The sequence below is a fragment of the Populus trichocarpa genome, chromosome 15 (assembly GCF_000002775.5).
Source record: "Populus trichocarpa isolate Nisqually-1 chromosome 15, P.trichocarpa_v4.1, whole genome shotgun sequence".
In the NCBI taxonomy this organism is placed as follows: Eukaryota; Viridiplantae; Streptophyta; class Magnoliopsida; order Malpighiales; family Salicaceae; genus Populus; species Populus trichocarpa.
In genome coordinates this window covers 7716549-7734779 of record NC_037299.2, presented here as the reverse complement: position 1 = coordinate 7734779, position 18231 = coordinate 7716549, and positions in this window count along the sequence as shown.

The following is an 18231-nucleotide window of genomic DNA, read 5'->3' as shown; positions in this document are numbered from 1 at the left end:
TAACTAAGATGAAATTCAAGATTATTGTTTCCCTTATCATCTTCTCTGTGATTGGGCCTTCACTGAGTTTGAATGATATGAAAAGAGTTACCATTAGGAACGGATCCTGTATTTATTTGCTGGAAAAAAGTTTTATTTTGAAAAATAATTTTTTTGAAAAGTAGATTCCTGAAAAATAAGTAATTTTTGTATATTTGGTGGTGTCATGAAAAATAAACTAGAAAATACTTTTTAGTATTTGGTTATGTCGGAAAATTAATTGGAAAATAATTTATTAATATTTTATATTTTAAAAACTTTATCATATATATATATATAGAATCTTAAATAGAAATATTTAATTATTTACAATTATTATATCATATATTTATATATAGCTTTCTTTATAAAATATAACTATATATGTAATATAATATTTTAAATATAATATTATAGATATATAACCTTGTGACATATTTTTTAAGTAAAACCTATTAATATTTTTTTCACTTGTAAACGCTTAAAATAATTTTTTGACAGTATTAAGAGCCAAATTAGTTAATGGTACTATATAAGAGTTAAATTATTTGGGTTTTTTTGGTATGAATATTTTTTTTTAGAGATAAATAGATACAAAAATATTTTGATGGGTTTTTTGCATAGTTATTAAACCCGGCCCGGGGGTTGACCCGGCCAAGGGGCCGGGTCCTGGGTTTCATGGGTCAACCCGGGTCAACTCGGGTCAACCCGGATTAACCCGGAAAAATTAAAAAAAATTAAAGTTTTAATATTTCATATGAAAAAATCCATGTAAATATAGATTATACATATTATGAAGTTTAAAAGAATATTTTAAAAATTTTTTTATCCTACATTAAAAAGATATTATATTAAGCTTTTAAGTTAAAGTATTTAAACTAAAAAAGTTTTTTATCCCACATTGAAAAAACATAACTTTTTTCTTGGAAATATGGAGTATATATACTAATGGGTTTCAAATCCCACATTGAAAAGATAATATATTATCCTTTTAAGTTGAAGTATTTAAACTAAAAGGTTTTTTATCCCACCTTGAAAAAATATGATTTTTTTCTTGGGAACATAGAGTATATATACTAATGGGTTTCAAATTCCATATTGAAAAAACATGGTTTTTTTCATGGGAACATAGAGTATATATATGAAAGGGCTTCAAATCCCACATTGAAAAGATACCATGTTATCCTTTTAAGTTGAAGTATTTAAAACAAAAGGTTTTTTATCCCACATTGAAAAAACATGGTTTTTTTCATGGGAACATAGTGTATATATATGAAAGGGCTTGAAATCCCACATTGAAAATATACTATGTTATCCTTTTAAGTTGAAATATTTAAACCAAAAGGTTTTTATCCCACATTGAAAAAAACATGGTTTTTTTCATGGGAACATAGAGTATATATACTAATGGGTTTCAAATCCCACATTTGAAAAAAAAAAAACCGGGTCTCGTCCGGGTTCGCCCGGGTCACCTGGGTTCCGGGTCAACCCGCCGGGTCGCCCGGGTTTGGCTGGGCTGTTGCCACAGCCGGTCTTTTATTAAACCCGGACCGGTCCAGCCACCGGGTCGACCCGCCGGGCCGGGCCGAGTTTAATAACTGTGGTTTTTTGGATATATATTGTTTATTTTTTAAAAGGCTATGGACAATTATCCCTTTAATATATATCAATTAAGCATTAGGAAATAAATATAAACATCTTACATCAAACATTGTCGTGCACAAATATTAAGTTCTGATGTCATACACATACATATTAGTTCAAATTAACAATCACAAACATACTAGACTACATAAAACAGGTAAACATGCTTGTCAAATAACAAATATAGACTTTCTTATCATAGTAAAATTATCTTAGCAATTAGGCTTGTAGTAGTGTTGGTTCACAAAATTTTGAAACCAAATTTTCCTTAAATTAACATTTTTTGCCATAAATGCTTTTGTCAACATTTTATTTTGGACCAAGTGATCAAAAGCATCACCAAGAGTGATCTTCTCAAAGCTTTCAATTTTCATCACTTCTGTATATAGCTCATTAACATCAAGTTGATTTTTGCTTAGGCTTTGAATTGCAAACACTACATCTCCAATCTTTTTAGATAATTTTTCAACACCATCATCTTCATACATTTGATTTCTCTTTCTATGTTGCCTCTTTTATGCACTAGAGGAAGATGTCTCTTTACCTTTTGAAGTTTCTTTATATTCCCCTTCATTTTCAATTGAAATAGATTACACTTCAATGTTCTCTTCTAGGTTGATATCAACATATGATTTGATATAATTTCCGGTTGCCATGTCTTTTCCAATAATAATTGTCATTGCTTTATACATATCAAGTTTTTTTGTTGAGATACTTGTCATAATTGGGATGTGCCTGTTCATAAAGATTAGAATATGCAATTTTTAGTTCCTTGTATAAAGTTTTGGAAACAAAAGTAAATGTAAAAATTACAAAGAGTATACTATTTATCATACCTTTACTTCATCATATACATCTTTCGAAAACCGCAATCATCTTCAAACAATCATCTCAAACAAAGACACTTTTATTTTTAAGTTTGGTTATTATACCCATTTTTTTTCCACAGTTTTGAGATGATTGTCCACATGCTTAGGCTTGCATTGCACGTTGAACTTTTGACTAATTTCTATAGCCATCTTAACAAAATATTCTGCTTTAAAGGTGTAAGAAGACTTGTCTCCTTTAAGTGCCTCCTCGGCTAATTGTCTCCTTTAAGTGCCTCCTCGGCTAATATCTCAAGTAGCATGTGAGACATAGACTTAGACCATGTGAAGTGCTTACCCTTGCATTTTTCATTCTTCGTGGTACTCATTTCTACAAAAAATCACAAATTTATACAAAATAAAATCATACAATATTTAGATTTACTTAATTTTATACAAAAAAAATAATACAATTAATATTTGAAAAAGAATACATGAAATACATAAGAAATTATAATAAAGTCAACAAGCAATCCAAATATATAACAAAGATAATACAAACTCAAGAAAGACATAATAAAAACAAACACATATAATTAACACTCAATTACTAGTTTCTTTGAGTGTTATAATCATTCCACATGGTTGATGCAATCATTTCTCTTTTTGTTATCCACTCCCTATTCTCTTCCCTCTCCTCTCGTTGGTTTAAGTTGATTGTTCTTCTAATTGATTCACTTTTCGAACATATTTCTTCCATAAGAAAGTCATAAGGATCAACTCCTATAATGTGATTATGAATAATACAACATGCAAGCATAACATTCACTTCTGTTTCATAAGATCAAAAAGGTTTTCCATCAATTGATCTAAAATGACTCTTCAAAATACCAAACCCTTGCTCAATAGCGGTTCTCAATGAAGAGTGTCGAAGATTAAATAGCTCATTTTCATTTTCTAGTGAATGTTCTGTAAACTCATTCAAGTGGTATCGAACTCCACGAAAAGGAGAAATGATTTCCTTTTTGAATACCGTAACTAGCATCACCAAGATAATATTTTCCTACAAATAAAAAATAAAACCTATTACTATCTTTATCTAATTAGACAATTTATATGTTTATTGCATATAATAAATATTTAATTTATACCTTTTGAAATTTTGAGACCACTAGGTCTTGATAGTGCATCACCTAAAATCCGGGAATCATGTGCACTTCTTTTCCATCTAGCTAAAACGTATATAAACTTCAAATCAAAAGTTATAGCTGCTAAAATATTTTGTGTTGTTTCTTCTTTTCGACCTCGAAACTTTCCTTGAATTTCAACAAGAACAATTGCATGAATATGAGTACCATTAATTGCTCCCACACAATCCTATATAAACATGAAAAAATAATTTATAACCTTTTTTTTAGATATAATTAATTAATGTATAAAAATATTGGTATTGTTCTCATACCTTAAAATAAGAATAGAATCTGGGATTATTCATTATTTCCGCGGAAACTGTATCCCCTAGGTCTTTAATAAGGTGTTTATATAACTTAAGAACTGCTTTTAATACAATTCTAAAGTAACAATGGGTAGTTTCAATAGACCTATAGTATATACCACTAATAAAATGAAATCTTTGGTTTCGGCCTATAACTTGTAAGAACACAATTACTTGCTCCCTAATAGACACATTTTGAGTTGATCGTAATAGGTCAAGACTTGTGAGAACATCACACAAATCATATAATACAACTGGTTTCATACAAATTTGTTCGACACAATGTCTATCATCTCGATTCAAAATGTTATCAATATATAATTCTTGTTGAGCAATTGTATTTATACGTGGTTCTCTTGGTATATAAATTATATTTCTTTCTCGTTCAATAATAGCTATCCCTGCAGCTATAACAGTTACAGCTACTCCCATACATGCTGCATGAATAATCTTACTATCCATAATAAGAAAGTGAAGTTTTTTGATAACGAAACCAAATTTTTTTACGGAAATAAACATTCAAAAAACATATCAAATATTTACATAATCAATACAAGAAATTATGATCAAATTGACACACATTATAAATTAAAAAGTTAGAAATAAGAGGAGCTGACAATATATCATAATTATTGCAATGATTTTGATTCCATAAACAAACAAGGCCTTAAAGTGGATTACTAGTTTGGCAGTAGATACTGAATGGTCAAGTTGGTGGTAAAGTTTGGCAGTAGCCGGTGTGCACACATATACAAACAACATGGCTCAATAGAGTTCTCAATCCTTATATTTTATGGTTTGAAAATATAATTTTCTTGCAAAATTCACTCAATCCCTTTACAATTTCATGGTAACAAACTGTTTGTGCTCTTATTTGTCATCATTTATTGGTACAGACCGAGATCAGTTTACTAGGAAGGGTGTCTCATCCGAACACTGTAAAGCTCTTGAGTTTTTTGTCTTGAAAATGAAGAAAAAATCCTTGTCTATGAATACATGCAAAAAAGGAGCTTTTAGACCACCAAATATTTTCCGTAGACTACCTTTTATTTTCCAGTAAGGAGAAAATCAATTATTCTTAATTTGGAGTTATATACTGCAATATTAATCTCAACATTGTATAACCTTATTTTTTTCTCCTAACACATGTTTCTCCTGGTACAGAGAAACTAGATCGAGTACTTTAATGGGAAATTAGGCTTAAAATTGCGATAGAAATTGCTGAAGGACTGTCTTACTTTCATGGGAAACCAGATCGAGCACCCAGTAATTTTCAAAGATATGAAAAGTCTATCGCATAAATAATTCCAAACAATAGCATCTGAGATTTTTAAAAGCAAAGGCCGTTCAATTTCTTATAAGCATCTAAGATTGAATCAAAAAACAAATTAACAAGCAAGATCCTGAGATCTTATACCAACAAAGCATGAGATTGTTATGTTTTTTTTTCCCCAGAAACCAGACGAAACATGAAAAACACAGCAAATTAACAAGATCATAAGATTTATGTCACAATCACAACTACAAATCCAAACAAAGAAAAGGAAAACAAAAGGCAAATCATAGAGAGACATTTAAGGATAAGGGTTACCTGAAATAAGATGATTCAATGCTTCAATGAAGATTGTTACAGATAATAGAGAATAACAAGGAAATTATTATGATGATTTTTTGTTCCAGTAAAGAGATTTGAGAGAGAGAGAGAGAGAGAGATTTGCAACAGCCACATAAAAGTGTTTTTGTTTCTGTAGAGATTTCCTGTAAAACTATTTGAGATAGAGAGAGAAGGAGAGATTTTGTTCCAATGTCCATAAGTCAAAATGAGATGTTTCTTTGTAAAGAAAGGAAAGTGTTTTCCAAGGATAAGAAATGGAAAATACTTTCCAAGCATTAAATTTTAACTTTTCCTTTGACTAGAATTTATTTTCCTTTGACTAACTTTCCATAAGTTTACCAAACATAGAAAAGTGAGGAAAATAGTTTACAGGAAAGTGTTTTTATGGAAACAAACAAGGCCTAAATTGAACTAGAAGGAAAAGATTGTAAGATTTATTAGATAATCAAGGTTTACATTTGATACCAAGATGGTAGTTTATATAGAGTAGGAACGGTTCTCTTACCCAAATGGTAATTAATGCTCACTATTTTTAAGAATACAAAACTAAAAAGATGCAAATGCAAATAATTTATCACTCCAGAGATGTAGATTCATTCAGTATTTTAGAGATATAAAGTTAAAGAATAAAAATACACCACCCACAAAGACATATCATGAGGAAAAGTAGGGATAAAACCAAAATAACGTAATTAAGATCAAAATAAATAACTTTTAAAGAAAACTACATAAATAATGTTTAACACATGTTTTTGACTTGTTGGAAACAAAACCAGACACAAAAAACTTAAAAACTAAAACAATCATAATTTTTTGCACATAACTCCAATACATGCATGGTTGAATAATTTAAAAAGATCACGTTTTATATTTTAAGATCACATAGGTAAACTTATTTTTCCATGCAATGAAGAGATGCAAATGCAGACTCAAAGTTGGCCCATGGGATGATAATAAACAACATCAAGAACTTCATTCATTTGCATTACCAACCCAAACTCAAATAGCTCAACATCAATAGGACCATTAGAAGATATTCCTGTGTTATGTTTTCCCAGTTGAAAAGAACTCGTTCTTAAGTCATATGTACTATCATCACTATAGTAAGGGGTTAAATCAACCACGTTAAAAGAAGATATTCCTGTGTTATGTTTTCCCAGTTGAAAAGAACTCGTTCTTGAGTCATATGTACTATCATCATTATAGTAAGGAGTTAAGTCAACCACGTTAAAAGTACCTAAAATGTCTAGATATATGGGTAGCTCAATCTTGTAGGTATTTTTACCAATCCATTTCAAAACCTTAAACGGAGCATCCACCTTAATTTTGAGCTTAGCATACTTACCATGTGGAAACCTTCCTTTCCAAGATGCACCTAAACTAGATCACCTTCTTGAACTCTTAAGCTGTTATCCCATTTCTTCAGCATCACCACTGAAATTTGCACTTGTTGGAAGTGGAATTAAGTCCAAGGAATTCCATGGATTCTGACCATACACAACTTGAAAATGACTACGAGTATTTTGGCTAATAGAATGATTATAAGCAAATTTAGCTTGTGGAAAAATAAGATCTCGATCATGAATATTATTTTTCACCAAACTTCTCAAAAGACTTTCTAAACTCTGATTGATAACTTTAGTTTTCTTGTCAATTTGAGGATGATAAGTAATGCTGAACTGAAGATGAATTCCAAGTTTTCTTTAAAGTGTATGCACTCATGAACTTGGAATCTCGATCTAAAATTATTATTTTTTAGAATGCCATGAAATATAACAATATCCTTGAAGTATAAATCAATAATATCAATACTTTCATAAAATCTTCCTCAACAAAACCCCTTGATGTGAGAGTCGGGGTTCTCTCTTGAATGCCACCAAGAACCATGATAGATATATTTCTAGTAACAGAGTTTTTAGTGGCTGTAATATGAACTAATTCCATAACCTTTTCAACTCTTAATTCATCAATACCTTTGTTTTGAACCATTGCTGAGAAGTGATTACATTTGAAAAGAGACGGGATAACACCTATAGCAACTAGCCCACTAGCTAACACGTGTGTCATATCAATCATTAAAATTGTCTTTTACTTGTCAAATACCGAAAAAGAAAAGTACCAAAAAATATCAACAAGAAAACATAAAAAAAGGAATACCGTTCTACCCGCCATTTTTAAGAAGTCCTAGAATTAGCGTTAAATGTGCAGTGGATGATGCACCTTATGAAGGTAACACTTTTATTTATTTATTTATTTATTATTGCTTGATACTTTTTTATGACATGCAAATTATGGATTAAATTGATTTATTTTTCATAAAAAATGGATATTTTTGATATATAATTGCTTATGTTTTTACAAATTCAGTTTCTTCCCCGCCTTGCTTCTGAAACATATATATTTTTTTTGTTACGTCTTAGGATGACAAAATAAAGACTGTTGTGGGAAGGCAAAGAGAAGCTGGGAATCGAAAGCGTTAGGGACACACAATCTGCTGTTTAGTTGTTAAGATTTTGTTAGTTAGTTAGAGTTAGTTGGATTAATCTGTTAGTAATTGATGCTGATACTTATAGAAGCACATTGTAGGGATTATATCGAATAAGAAAATATTGAAGTTCAATTTCAATCTCGTTTCTCTCTTCTGCATTCTCCTTCTGCTCTCCTCTGCTATTACCAATTCTGCTCTCTTTCTCCTATTTTCTCAATTTGTCAAGCTGATCTTAACATTTTCATTTATATATATATTCTTTAGAAGCACATACCAGTCATTTGAAGCAAGTCTTGGAAACTCTTTAAACTAACCAATTATATGTGAAGAGATCCAAGTGTACGTTTGCAGAGCCGCAAATGGAGTATTTGGGACATATAATTTTAGCTGAGGGTTGACCACTGATCCTAAGAAGACGGAGCCAGTACAGGAGTGAAGAGTTTCAAAATCCATTAAGGAGTGAAGAGTTACCATTTGTACTGGAAACAGATGCCTGTGATACTGGAATTGGAGCAGTACTCAGCTAGGAAGGAAGACCATTAACATTTTTGAGCAAGGCTTCGGGAGTTAAACACTTGGGGTTATCCAATTACAAAAAGGAGTACCTTGCTATTCTCGTTGCAGTCGATAAATGAAGGCATTACTTGGAACAAGATTAGTTTGTCATTCAAACCGACCATGAAAGTCTGAAGTATCTACTCGATCAGGAGAGTCACACACCTATCCAAAAGAAGGGACTAACTAAGTTGTTGGGGTTGAACTATCGGATCATGTACAGAAAAAGAGAAGGAGAATAAGGCTGCAGATGCCTTATCTAGGAGGAATACACAGGGGGAAAGAGGTTGGCGAGGGGACAAAATAGAAGGGGGAAGGTTCGCAACCATAACACAAGTAGTTCCCTTCTGGTATGAAAAGATTTATGCCTCCTATAAAGACGATGCCATGCTACAGGACATAATGAGGAGTAAACTGGTGGATGCTGCACAATATCTTAGCTTTACATATGCTGAAGGCGTGGTCAAGTATAAGGGAAAAATTTTCAAGTCTACCCATGATTCCTATATTGGAGGACATGTTAGGATCCAAAATACATATAGACGACTTAAAGCTCACTTCTACTGGCCTTTTATGAAGAAATTAGTGCAAGAGATAGTTCAACACTGTGATATTTGTAAACAAGCTAAGGTCGAAAGGGTTCCTTATCTTGGATTGCTACAGGCCCTTCCGGTTCCACGTGGTCCTTGGCAGGATATAACCATGGATTTCATGGAAGGACTTCCAAGATCAGAAGGCAAAGAAACAATTATGGTTATTGTTGATCGATTTACAAAGTATGGGTATATTATCACATTAGCCCATCCCTTCACAGCTGAAGAGGTAGCTAAGATTTTCTTGGATCATATTTATAAGTTCCATGGCTTGCCTGCCACGATATTAACTAACAGAGACATAATTTTCACAAGCCTGTTCTGGAGAGAATTGTTTAGACATCTGGGAGTAAAGCTGTTACTAAACACCTCCTATCATCTTCAAACGGATGGTCAGATCGAGAGAGTGAATCAATGCCTGGAAACTTACCTATGGTGCATCAATATGCACTGCCCCAATAAGTGGAACCATTGGATATCAACAACACAGTGGTGGTACAACAATAGTTTTCACTCGGCTATCAATATCACGCCATTCCAAGCATTATATGGATATGAACCCCCAACAAGGGAGATGGTACTCACTGAGGCTACTCAAGTTGCTGCTATGGAAGAATGGATGCAGAGAAGGCTTAATATGGATCGGCTTATAAGGGGCCTGTTGGAAGGGGCAAGAAACAGGATGAAGCAAGTGGCAGATAAGAAGCGTTCTGAAAGGACATTTGTGGTGGGGGATTAGGTCTTCCTAAAGCTTCAGCCTTACAGACAGGGCAATGTTATGTATAGGAAGAATTTCAAGCTAAATCCTAGGTATTATGGCCCTTACCAAGTTGTTGAACGGATTGGAGCGGTAGCTTACAAGCTCAAACTACTAGAGGGTAGTGCAATGCATCCTGTGTTCCATGTATCGCTATTAAGAAAGAAGGTGGGAGATGTGGCCATAGTTTCTCAGGCTCTAACAATCGTGGATGAAGAAGGTAGAGTCAAGGTTTATGCAGTAGCCATACTTGAGAGGAAGCTTATGAAAAAAGACAATAGAGCTGTAGTGGCAGGTTTAATTCAATGGTCTAACTCATTTCCTGAAGACACAACATGAGAAGAACTGACATAAATTCAATTGCAATTTCTAGAATTCAGTATTGATCCTTAGTTGTCATGGTCTGTAGATTCTTGGGCCAAGAATCTTTTCAAAGAAGGGGTATTGTTACATTTCAGGATGACAGAATAAAGACCGTTGTGGGAAGGCAAAGAGGAGCTGGGAATCGAAAGTGTCAGGCACACGCATTCTGCTATTTAGTTGTTAAGATTCTAGTAGTTAGTTAGAGCAGATTCTGTTAGTATAATTTGTTAGTTAGATAGAGTTAGTTGGATTAATCTGTTCGTAATTGATGCTATCCTTATAAAAGCACATTGTAGGGATTATATTGAATAAGAAAATATTGAAGTTCAAATTTCAATCTCGTTTCTCTCTTCTGCATTCTTCTTCGGCTCTCCTCTGCTATCACCAATTCTGCTCTCTTTCTCCTATTTTCTCAATTTGTTAAGCTGATCTTAACATTTTCATTTATATATATGTTTTCTAAATTGTTTGCATACTATGCGCTTCTTATGGTTTATGCCTCTAAAATCATGGCTCCTACTGGCTCACCTATACAGTTTGTGATCCCTTCCTTCTGTCTGACTACAATCGTGTTCAAACTCAACAGGTAACATCCCGAAATTCCCTTCCATGAATGTTTGGGACCCTCTTTGCATTCATGGGTTGCTGGAGCATCATGAATTCTGCTGAAGGGGGGCCTGCCTTCCAGGTAGGTTCGGCATTTTGTCTTAGTTGAAGAATGTTTCTGGAATGAACTCGTAGATTGAAACTTGATGCTTAGAAATGTGATGATAGTCTAGGTGAAAGGGTAATATATAGATGATCACTGCTTCTTCTTAATATGAAACCTTTTTCATGTTTAGTTTTAGTTACCTGTCAAACAAGACTGGCTGCATTCAAGGATGTTTGATAGAGTGGGCATATTTGCTGTGATTCTCAGAATCAGATATGCAATGTCTTGCATGCCTAGACATTTATTGCTGGAAATGTTGGCTTCCAGAATCTAAGACTCTTGCGTATGGCTATATGTTTATGTTTTTGAACCTATAATCTTAATCATCAGGTCTAATTATCTGAGACATGTATTAAAAGACCAGATTTATGTCAATGAGTTTTAATCTCATCGATCCATGTTTCATCATGACATGCATCCTAGTGTCATATTATGTAATGAAATTAATATGCGACGGTGATCGGGTTGTGTGATGTGGATATGGGTGGGAAAGGAGGTTGGGTTCTCACGTTTGACATGAAGCATAATGGAAAGCAACAGTTCATCTGAGGTATCCTATGTATAATAGCTCCGCTTTGTTAGTCAGAGTTTAAGGCCTTTTCCTGTTCCTATGTGATCCAAGATTGTTTTGGTTTTTTGTCCTAGAATAAATAAATGAAGTGGTTATTAATTATAAGTGGATGTCAGTGACATATCTTTTTTGCTGTCTCATTTGGAAATCAAAGCTTCTGTCCTTTATGAAAGAAGCTTTAATGCATGTGGATTGCAAGACTCTTGACTCGGTGTTTTTTTCCGGGAGCTTTTGTTATTGGGTGAGTCAAGTAATGAAACGATTGGAAGCTGCTTTTCTTTTTGTTTAGTCTTTGGGGGACACTTCTCGTTGCAGAGTGTGATTTGTGGTCTTGGATAATCGCACCAAGAGTTCTTTTTGGTCACACTAAAAAGTTAGCAATATTGCAGACTTGGAGCTCTTGCAGCTGGGTGGGCATGTGGTTGTGTATGCGTTCCCATGATCCAAACCTGGACGCTCGAACTCACGACATCTTTTCTTTGGTAGCATATCTCTCCTTGTTTCTTGGATTTACTTTTCTCAAGTGAAGTCACAACCACGCAATGTGTGCTCCTCAGGGATGCTGAGAATTTAGCAGACCAAGACCTCCAATTAAGCTCTCAATGTCTAATGCAAGATGTGGCCATTTGAGCTCCCAGCTATATGTGGGTATCAACTTCAAGAAATTGTGCTATAAGTGGTGCGGCTATAATCTGAAAAAGCAAAGAGAATTAACTATTTTAATATCCACAAGAAATTGTGCTATAAACGGCAAACACTCCATGCATATGCTATATATATATATATATATATATATATATATATATATATATATATATATATATATATATGCCAGACCTTGCTTTTTATTGTCACCGAATCAATATTCTTTTAAGAACAACATTTGTGTATTGTCTGCTCTCATCATAGTTTAACAATGTCAATGTCCAAAGGATTGATGGCTTTTGGTGTTTTAATGCTCCTGATGACCACGTTTGTTGCAGGAGATGTAGCAGATACCATTACAAGAAAACCAAAATACTTAAGTTACGAAGGGCTTCCGCGTTGTGACCCAGAAAAGAATCCCCAATGCCTCCATCGAGTCGCTCCAGGAAGAGGTTGCAAAGCAGAAGATCGATGCAGGGAAGGCTAGGGAGAGGAGCTAGCGAGCTAGCTAGCTAGTGAATCATATTATAAGCTAGCTAGCGCTTGGAATAAGGCAATGCCAATTCAAGGCCAACCTCCTTGTATGAATTCTTTCTTTTTCAACCTTTCATGCTAATAATAGGATGATCATCAATCGAGATTGTCTGTTTCTCTAAATGGTTTTTTCTTCTCGTGTTGTATCTATCCCATAAGATATATATCTTTCAATTCATTCATGAATTTCCCCCCATTAATTACATGCATTGCAATTTATATATTATGTTGCATTGGATGTCGCATGCATGAGATGTTCTCAACTGTACAAGGCTATTTTGGGTCATGCATACGGCCGGACCCAAGGCTATTTTGGGTCCTGCAACCTGTAAGATCTAGGGTCCTGCCCCAACCTGGACCCAAGACTATTTTGAATCCTGCAATGTTTAATTTTTTTTAAATCTATTTAATATATAATCACGTCAAAATATTACAAAAACATTTTAATATGAATTAAAGGAAAAAACATTAATTTGAAGTAAAGAAAAAAATAAAAAAAATAAAATTCTTTTCAAAGCAATTTTTAAAACCAAAACCAAACATGCTCTAATAAGAAAATTCAACCCCAGCTGAAATGATAAAAATAACTAATAATTTTGTTTCTTTCAATTTACTAATGATAACAATAAATAATAACAATAATAATAATAATAATAATAATAATTCTTAATTTTACCCTTCAAATCAAATCTATTATTGCTTTTCAATATAAATAATATTTTTTTCAAATTTATTAATTATTATGTTAGTAGTATTAATTATACTCAAAATAATAATATTGATAATACAAATAATAGTATTTTCAATATTAATTATAATAAAAATAATATTATCTATAAGAAAAATAATAATAATTTTAATATTAATACTTTTAATTATAATAAAAATAATAGTATTTATAACACAAATATTAATACTTTTAATTATAATGAAAACAATAATATTTAGTATAGTAATAATAATATTAAACTTGTCTAGTCCAAGTTTTGATAGTAATAATGTTTTTATAAAATTTATTAGCGATAATAATAATAATGATAAAAATAATTGTTATTAGTTATTATATTTGTTTTCATTTTTTTTTTCAAGTTTGTTATTTTTCTCTACGGGGTCTGCAGATCTAGTTGTGTGGGTCTACAACCCCTGGGAGGATCTGCAGACCCCAGGCACGATAGAAGAAGTGGGGTTCTTCAAACCCAGATGAGCGGGTCTAGACCCTGCTCCCGGTTCTGCACACCCCAGGCGCGGGGTTCTGCAACTCCAGGGATAAGGGTCTGCAAACCGCAAGCGGGTCTGCAGACCCTAGGCATGTGGGTCTGCAGACCCGCTCGTCTGTATCCAATCTTGTTGGGTTCCTGCGGCAGCACCCATGTCTAATTTGTCCCGCTTCTGAATCTGGAGTTGATGGTTCTGTGGCAGGATCCATTCAAATTGATGAATTGTTATAGAAACAATATTAACTATAATAAAAATAATAAAATTATAATACAAATTATAATATTTTTTATATTAATAATAATATTAAACCTGTCTCGCCCGTTTTTACATTTCTTGCAGTAATAATTTGTTTTTTTTAAATTTAATAATAATATTTAACTTGTCTACTTAAGTTATATTTTTTAATCTTTTATAAAAATATTTATGGTTTTTATTTGATAGTAATAATAGTGTTTTTTTAATTTACTAATAATAATAATAATTAATATTTTTAATTTTACTCTTCAAATAAAATCATCAGTAATACTTCTTTGAAATTTATGATAGATTGGATTAGTCCTTCTAGTAGGTATTTTTAATTCTCTAATCTCTTGAACGTAGATACAAAAATGAAAAAGACCCTTCATCCAATTGTTTAGAGTTGCGAGATGCATTTAAATTCAATAAAAGTCCTTAAAATTTGAAATACAAAAAAAAAAATTAGAGGGAGGGGTCAAACTTTCTTCTAATTTGTATGTAATTTATAAATGAAAGTAAATGTAAAATTAAGTGTAATTTGATAAAATGATTATATTATTGAAAAATCATTCTAAGCCAAGTTCAGTGTACCTGGACTTGGCAGGGGACTGACACGATTAAAAGATTAATGTTTTATCCCAAGTGCAGGAGTGTCGAAGTAATAAATAACCTGACAAGACCGAGATCGAACCACATGGTGGTTAACTATATAAATTATAAATAATAATAATGATGATGATGATGATGATGATGATGATGATGATGAGTTAAAGAGGACTTTTAGATCTAAGATTAATGTGAAGATTAAACAATGATAAAAACAGTTGTAAGGTTAGAGAATCCACTAATGGTATTTCAAATAAGTATAATATAAACTCCTTTTATTACTCAACTGGAAACTGTTAAAATAATTAAGATGAAACACGAAAAGGAGGCTAGAATTCTGAATGATATGTTTATTATGAATGCTTAGTCTTAACCTAAATACAAATAAAGTATATATAAGTTAAACTGAAAGTACTATTCTACCCTTAATAAATAAGACTACATAAATATTATTTAACATCTCCCCTCAAACTCACGATGCGGCAGCTACAAGCATCGAGAGTTTGCAAACCAGAAAACGAAAACGGGAGATGGAATGCGCCTTAGTAAAGAAATCTGCAATCTGTAAGGAAGAAGAAACAAAAGGTAAAGCAATGGTGCCATGCTTGAGATGATGACGAGTAAGATGACAATCGATCTCAATGTGCTTAGTTCGCTCATGAAAAACCAAGTTGTGAGCAATCTGAATAGAACTCTGGTTGTCACAATACATAGGAGTAGGATGAGAAAAGGAAACTCCCATATCAGCAAGTAACCAACGTAACCAAACAATCTCTTTGGTAGTAGATGCCATGGCACGATATTCTGCTTCAGTGGATGATTGAGAAACAATAGATTGTTTCTTGCTCTTCCAAGAAATAAAAGAATCACCTAAAAAGATACAAAACCCGGTAACAGACTTGCGATCTGTGGGATCACTACCATGATCAGCATCAGAGTATGCATGCAACTCCAAGGAAGAGGTGGATGAAAGTAAAAGGCTTTGAAAAACTGTACCCCGAAGATATCGCAAAATACGAAGAACAACTGCCCAGTGAACAGTAGTAGGAGAAGCAACAAACTGACTAATAACATGAACAACATATGCAATATCTGGACGAGTAATGGTGAGATATACCAAACTCCCAACAATAGTGCGGTATAAAGTAGGATCTATCAAAGGTAAACCATCAGAAGAAGAGTACCTCGCGTTGACCTCAATAGGAGTATCTACAGTCTTGTTATCAGTAAGTCTAGCCCGCTCAAGAATATCTGCAACATATTTTGACTGAGAAAGAAGGTAACCTCTAGGTGAGTATGCTACCTCAATACCCAGGAAATATCGAAGATAACCCAAATCTTTCAATTCAAATCGTCTAGCCAACTCTATCTTCAAGACTGAAATACCATCAATGTCATCACCAGTAATAATCATGTCATCAACATATAAAGATAGAATGATATGACCTGCATCAGTGCACTTAATAAAAAGAGCAGAATCATGACTGCTAGAAACAAAGCCAAGAGACGAGATCACAATAGAGAATTTCTCAAACCAAGCACGGGATGCTTGTTTGAGACCATATAATGCTTTCTTAAGCTTACAAACATATCCAGAGTCATGTGAAATACTAGGAGGGAGTGCCATATAAACTTCTTCTTGAAGATCTCCATTCAAGAAGGCATTTTTAACATCAAGCTGAGAAATATGCCACTGACGAATCGAAGCTACGACAATAATACTACGAATAGTAGTAATTTTTGCAACCGGGGCAAATGTCTCTTTATAGTCCATACCATACTGTTGAGAGTATCCTTTTGCAACCAGCCTAACTTTGTATCGCTCAATAGACCCATCAGAATTAGTCTTGATCTTATACACCCAACGACAACCAACAACACTCTTACCAGAAGGTAGAGGAACCAGATCCTAAGTATCTGTTTTATACAAAGCAGAAAGTTCCTCATCCATAGCTTGCTGCAAAAGCGCATCAAGAATTGCCTCTTTATAGGAAGAGGGCTCAAAGAGACAATGAATAGAAGCTAAAAAGGAAGTAAATGATGAAGAATAACAAGAATAAACAAAATCTGGTAGTTTTGTGGACTTACGAATGCGGATGGACTGACGTAAAGGTGGATCCATAATCTCAGATGAAGCTTGAGGGGCTGTAGATGAGAATGGAGCTTCAGATGTGCCAAAGAGTAAAGTACCAGTACCTACAAAGTTATGAGTACAAATTGATCGAACATGAGGAGAGGTATCATTACCAGAATCCTCAGAAAAGGGATCTATATGAATAAGATCAGTTTTAGTCAGGCTATGAGTACTGGATGGAATAGAAAAGAAAAGTATATGCTCAAGGAAGACAACATGACGAGACACATAAAGTTTCTGAGTTATTGGATCAAAACAACGATACCCCTTTTTACCTTCACCATAACCTAGAAAGACACAAATAATGGATCGAGAGGATAACTTACTGCGTTCTACATGAGGACGAAGAACGAAACAAGTACAACCAAAGACTCTAAATGATGAAATAATCAGGGACATACCCATATAACTTTTCAAAAGGAGATAGACCCGAACTATGAGAAGATGGAATCGTATTAATCAAACTTATAGCAGTAAGAACAACTTCTCCCCAAAACTCACTAGGAACAAAAGCAGACAACAAGAGAGAACGAGCAGTTTCGACAATGTGCCGATGTTTTCTTTTAGCAACACCATTTTGCTCAGGAGTATCTGTACATGAAGTTTGGTGGATGGTTCCATCTAAGGCAAGCAATTGGCAAAATTTATTAGAGGTGTATTCCCCACCCAAATCACACCTAAAGCATTTGATCACAACAGAATGTTGAGTTTTGATAAGAGCTCGAAAAGCTGCATATATCTCAAAGAATTCGGAACGATGTTTCATTAAATAAACCCAACAATAACGAGTATGATCATCAATAAAAGAGACATAATATCGAGACCCTCCTTTTGTGGCAACATGAGAAGGTCCCCATACATCAGAATGAATTAAATCAAATGGTAAAGAAGAAACAGAAATACTTCGATTAAAAGGTAAAGCGGAGAATTTTGCTAGTTTATATCCACTACAATCAGAAATGTCACAAGTTTTTAAATTTTCTAAAGCTCCTGTGGATGTCAAAAATCTCAAACGAGAAGACGAAACATGACCTAGACGGGAATGCCATAAATAAAAACTAGAAGATGAAAGACTCAAACGAAAGGAAGACAAATCAACAGTAGTAGTAGCAGCGGCAGCAACAACAACTGACACTTTTAACTCATCCAAAATATATAGTCCATTCTCCCTACGACTTGTCTCAATCAGCTTCTGAGACTACAGATCCTGTACACAACAAAAGAACCAGAAAACATGACT